Raw genomic sequence first — 6,616 nt, 5'->3', positions numbered from 1 at the left:
AAGATTAAGACAATATCATGATGAATGAAAATATTACACATGAACAATACTAAAATTAAAAGAATGATTAAATATCATGATTAAAAAAAGGTAACTTGGAATTAAAAGTTTAATGAATATCTATAAGTAATAAAATGTCAAAATTGTCTAAAGAGTATACAAGTAAATATGATAAATAGTGTCAAAGTTGTCTAAGAGTTTCCAACTCTTTCAAATACACCTTGATAATTAGAATATATTTAAGCAACACTTTCAAAATATTGCAATATAAAGCAATGAACTAAATTTTCTAACAAATAACACATTGATCAACTATTTCATTTTCCCCAAATACTTTAGTGGCCACCTTGTGAAAGTTCCCTCTTTATCTTTGAGACGAACAACTCCATCTATTTTATCTTCATAAGCAAGCGATATATTACTTGTGACTGTTATAATGTTTACATTGGCGTCTCTAGTTCCATTCAAATTTTCTCCATGTAAAATAGACAAGGAGTGAATAATCCCAATACCAGAAACACGACCATCATATGGATCCAAACCTTTAACTTTATCCCCTTCTTTGAGTTTATCAAAATATTTCTACAAAAAGAGAACAAAATAACATATTAGATTACATGGGTAATGAAAGGCCAAAAATATAAAATGAAATATAAATATAGTGCTTATGATAAAGATTCATTTTTCATTGCTAAAGGTAAAATATTCTTGTAAAAATTAAGGACACACATAATGTTAAATAAATTGATAATATTAAATAAATTAATAATATTGGGATTTTAATGATGAGATTCAAGAAAATGACTTATGAAAAACTATGAATATGAATGTATTATGGTAAGTAGTTAAGGTTCTTGAATTATGAGGCAACAATAACCATTAAAATTGACTACAATATACATTCATGTACATACAATTAAACCTTTATGCAGTTTCATGTCTATTTCTAGTTATGAAACAACTAAAAATCATATCCAAATGAAGGAAATGTAAAGTTTTATAGCACTTACCTCCAGTTTAGCACTACTAGTACTATAAATATCACGTGCATCCTCTTCAAAATCAGCATAATCACTATCAACATTTCCCTTTCAAAACTTAATAAATGAATAATTCATTAATAAATGAATATTTTCAAAACTTATATCTGAAGCTCTCTTAGGAAACATGACATGAGATACATATAAGAGCTTGACACGCATTCAGAGAATATAACAACTGATTAGAGCCTTCAATATTTTCCCAAAAAAATATTTATTGTTAGATGCATGAACATACACCTAGAGAGCTTGCATAAAAGGGAAGAAAGAGTAATTTGAATGCATTAAGAAAAACATTCATCTGAAGAATTTTTGCCATTATGAACAACTTCATTAAAGTTCAAATTGCTAGAATAGATCTTAAGAGAAAGGTCTTTCCTGTGTATATATTTAAGCTCTATTAGTCTGCTAAGAGGACAACTTTAACTTTATACATGTATGGTTTACTGTTCAATAATTGATTTTGCATGCCAATACTTGAAGCAATTCAGTCAACATATTTTCCAACTTATTTTTTTCATTGTGATTTTAGATTTTTGAATGGATGCAAAATCACCCTAAATTTCTCCACAACTGGTGACTATTGTCTCCAGTTAGATTTGATCACAGTTTATGGTGTCGTTAGAGCTAAGAAGTATTTTCAAGATCTGCCAGAGTTTGCAAAGAATGAAGTCACTTACCGTACTGTACTAAATTGTTATGCTAGAGAGGGATTGATTGAAAAAGTAGAGAATTGGATGAAAAAGATACAAGATTTGGGATTTACTATAGCTATAGATCATTATAATATGCTGATGGCCTACTATTTGGCAAGTGGCTAGACATAGATGATTATTTTAACAATCAAGCATTTGAAGAAAATGGGCATACAACTAAATTCAAATACTTATAAACTCTAGATCGATGCATGTGCTGCTATGTCTAGCATTGATGATGCAGAGAAGATAGTGGATGAATTAAAATCAACTAATGATGATAGCATACATTGGACTGGATACATTGCTCTAGGAAACATGTACCTCAAAGGTGGTCTTCTAGACAAAGCAAACTCTACCTTGAAAGAAGCAAAAAAAAAGATTGGTAAAAGTGAGCACAAAGCATACAACTACCTTATTACCATGAATGCTTCTATTGGTGATAAGGAAGAAATTTACAGGATATGAAATTCCTTAAATATTTTCTTTGTTAAATTGAATTATGATTTTTGTGCTAGCAAAGTTTGGAGACATTGAAGGAGCTAAGAAGATATTTGAAGAATGGTAATCATCAAGATCAAGTTATAATTTTAGAGTCTCTAACATACTTCTAGCGGCATATGTGAGGGAAGGTATTCTGGAAAAGGCTAAAATTTTCACAGCTATGTCATAAAGGGAAAAGGTGGTTCAATTTGTAGAACATGGGAAATTCTTACACAGGGCTATTTAAATAGCAAAATAAGGTAGTTACAGCCATGATGAAAACTTTATCAAGAGCGAGATCTAGTAACTAGAAACCACATCATGAAAATATGATGGGCATTCTGAAATATATGGAGGAGAAAGGGAATGTAAAACTTCTTAGGGATATTCCCTTTGTAACTACAAATATCTGCAACTTGCTTCTTTTGACTCACGTCAAAGCAGGTAAGGACATTGATGACATATTTGAGCATATGGTGATTGATAAAGTAAGCCTTGACGAAGAAACTAATAGGTTGCATAAAGCTATCAATGACAATTAATCTTCAAGTTAAATGCCAGTAATAACATGAAAGTGGCTACACCACATGGCTCCAGGTTATGATCATTTTCAACTAGTCATAAGTTATCAAAGATAATAATCCTTAAGTTTAGCAACCATCAAGCTCCTTTTGGGCACCAAGCCTAGTAATTATTTTTTACTGGGCATAAAGTTGATTCCACTATGTTATAATTTATTATTTTTAGTTGTTCTTCTATAAGATGATATCTTAGTTATTGAATAAGATGTACGGTTTACTGCTCAATAATTCTCAAACTAGAGCGTCACCATTGAAGAATATTGTATATCATTATTGAAGATACTAAGAAAATGGTACAAAGTTAAGAAAGATGCCTAAATGATGATGATAAGTTGCTGATAGGGGCAACAATGTATAATCATGGAGAATCTAAAGATGCAGACAACATGAGGAGGATGAAGAGTTATGAGAAAATCAGTCCAAGCATGTGTACGGGGACAACCTATTCTTATATGAAGGTATTGCTATCGGTTTTAATACTAAGTTTGTTTATGTTGCAGGTCTATCCTACTATGGTATAGATTTATGGCATGATGAAGTTGACAACGATGTGTCAAAGTCACATAGTGACAGGGCTATGTTATGGCCTTTTCTTTTTGATGATTTGGTCTTTAGATTATAAGCACAAGAAGAAGAGAAGTAGGTGTAGAAGGAAGGTATAGGGTATAAACTTCCAAAAGGTGTATGAGAACATGGATAGCAAGTGTGGATAGCAAAATGAAGGCATGAATGAGCATGGACAAGAAGAATGTATAGTTACACAACATACAAGAAGACAAGCCTGCATGGAGCATCAAGATGCAAGGTACAAGTGGGCCAAAGACATGAGAAGACATGGCGTTCCCATTAAACAAGTTTATTTTGCTGGACATTCCAAGAGGGCTTGGAATCATTTCAAAGTTGGGAAGTATGGTGCAAGAGCACCAAGGTCAAAGGAAAATTTGAAGACAAATGGCCTCCAAAGGTCATTGAATCATGCAAGAAGAATATTCATGATCAATTAATATTGTTTTGATCATAGATCAATCATTTTGTAAACAAATCATAAATGTAAGCCTTAAAGGCAATATTGAGTCTAGAAGGTACGTATGGGTCACTAGGAATAGATTTTGTTGATTCTAGGTTAGTGGTTGTTGAAAATGACCTATAAGGGTCTTAAAATATGTAAGAAGGCTATTAAAGCCTCTAAATTTTGTCATAGGCACTAAAGGTGCAATATTTGTAAAAATTGCCAATGTTGGCAATATAAGCCAAAATAGGGTTCATGGGGTTAGTTTGGTTAGTAGAGATTATAGGTTGATCAAGGTTGGACTTAAAACATCTTAAGTCATTAGTTTTAGGGAATACATCAATATTTTTTTAAGTGTTGTCAATTTGACAAAAAAATTATGTTGTTGACAGTCAGTTTTGACTGTTATAGGTAGTTAGAACTTATTGTCGGGTTATGTAGAGGATTAAGAGTCTATTTGGAGGAGAAATTTAGGAGAGGAGGCGAATTAGATTATTAGAGGTGAAAGGATCAAGTTTGTAATCATTTTGGAATGAATAAAAACCAATTCTTTTCATTTCTTGTAACTCACTATCCCGTGGAATAGTCTAGCAACATAGACTTGTTTGGATTGCATAAAATGTGATATGGTATTCATTATGGTTTGAAATAAATTTGTTTATATTTCTTCTACTAGTTTAAGCCATATTCTTAGTGTTTGGTTGCAATTTGAATCAAGGAACGTGACTAGTATTTGTATACATAGTGACTGGTTTTGTAGGAACAGTCAACATTAGAAGGTTGAAATCCCTTAAAATGTAAGGGCACTCCCACCTTTGTGTTAAATGTGGTTTGGTGGGATATACCAACGATGCATTGTATTTATTATATGTGAGGAGTGAATGGATAGTGATACAAGTGTAATATAGAATGTCTTTTAGAAAACCTTGGATATGATATATTTGGAAATAAAGATGTTAATATAAACCCTTTACCATTATAAATATAAAGGAATGCAAGCCAAAAAAAAAGCTACAATCTCTCCACTACCATCATTTTGGGTTATTATTTCTTTACAAGATTAAAAGTAGTTAGAACTGACCTATCCTAAACTTTTTCCTTGAGCAGTTCCATACTTTTTGATAACTTTTTTGTCCAACTCATCCTTTTGTTTAACGTAGTAATATTCACAACAAACTTCTACGAAACATAACCAACCCATGCAAACTCCTAAGAACATGTAAACTAGTTAACTAGGTATCATCATCATCCAAGAGAAACAAGTTTTACCTTCTAAATTTGTAGGATAGAGACAAGAAGAGTTCAAAATCTAAATTTATTGAATCAAGAACTACCCACAAGAAAAATTATTAGTAACTACTGTTTCTGACAATTTGGAACATGTCCATGCATAAGAATGTTGAAGAAGAAGAAGGATTTTCAGACAAAATCATTTCTACACAATGTTGTTCCTTCCATTAGAAATTTTTGGTGAATATTGAGACTTAGCATTGTCAAAAATATTTCTTGCAAGATTTCTTGGGCTACATGATGATATTTAATCTTTGTGAAGCTTGATCTCCATGCTATGGCTAGTGCAAATGATTGTCTAGACTTGATAAGAAAACTATATAAACTAGTATAAATTTTTACACTTCTAACTTTGGGCTTCTTACAATATCTTCAAGATAGGCCCCTCATTATTCTCCCCAAGAGTATTTTATCATCAAGGAAGTAACATAATATAAAATGATTATTTTGGTCAAAAAATTCTGCCCTACACAAATATTGTAAGACTGTAGTATGCAACCACAAAAAATTAGTGACAAGTTGAACAACTTAGTATAAATGCCTAGAAATAAATAAACCACATGAAAACTGAACACTATCTTAAACCATATGGAAGACTCCCAATGCTTAACAATCCTACATTAGTATTGTGTTACATTGCTTAGATCATCATCATAACTTAATCTAATGTGAAACTATTCTAGAAATATTATTGGCAACATAACTAGCACCCTAGACTATGAAAATGGGGCAATATTTGTTGAATCCCTTAGGTTGAGTTAGGTTCCTTAGAGGACTATAAGAGGGCTCTGCATCAACATGGCCACTTATTGCCATTAGGATAATGGAAGTTTTGTCCAGGTCAATGATGCTGGGTGGAAATTTATGATGGCAAGGCCATTAAAAGTGCACCAGTTTTGGGTCCTTGATCATGGAAGTTTGGGCACTTGAATAGTGAAAATTTTGGGTGATATTATTGAGCCTATGATTGAGCTGCTTGCATTTTGTTAAGACTAATATGCAAATGTGAGTTGCAAACACATTGTTGTGTGTGATTCCTCAGTAACCTGAGGCCTAGTCTTGGGTGGCATCATTCTTCTTAATGTTTGCAGTGGGAGTTGATGAAGTTGAAGAAAGAAATTGAAGAGTTGCAGCCTATTAAGAGGTTTTTGAAATTATATTTTGCAATTAGTATTTCACTGCTATGTTAAGGAGTGATCACATTCAACTTAGTTTGTTAATGAATGAAATCTACATTGTCTCTTTCATCTGATTTAGTATATCAAAATTTGTAAATCAAACTTAACTTGTGAGCAAGCATATTGGTAGCATTTGTGGTCCAACATTTAGGTCCAGTATTTACATTTGAATATATTTAATTTTCAAAATCATACATGCCTGAAAATACAAAAAAGAACATGCATTGCAACAATACTTTTAGTTAAACAGAGTTTTCCTGCTAAATGTTTGGCAAAATGTCAAGCAACTGATTTTAACTTTAAAATTGGACTTGTTGAGTTATAATCTAGTCAGGGTATT

The 6,616-nt window shown here is 31.9% G+C and overlaps 1 pseudogene; it reads left to right on the top strand.

The window, feature by feature from the left end:
- The first annotated feature begins 1,360 nt into the window (after positions 1 to 1,360).
- LOC149554204 (pentatricopeptide repeat-containing protein At5g27460-like) lies at positions 1,361 to 2,482 on the top strand (annotated as a pseudogene).
- Positions 2,483 to 6,616: the final 4,134 nt, after the last annotated feature.

Source organism: Cupressus sempervirens, chromosome 6 (assembly GCF_028749045.1).
Source record: "Cupressus sempervirens isolate cs-2001-9-10 chromosome 6, ASM2874904v1, whole genome shotgun sequence".
NCBI lineage: Eukaryota > Viridiplantae > Streptophyta > Pinopsida > Cupressales > Cupressaceae > Cupressus > Cupressus sempervirens.
This window is presented reverse-complemented; position numbering and strand designations above follow the sequence as displayed.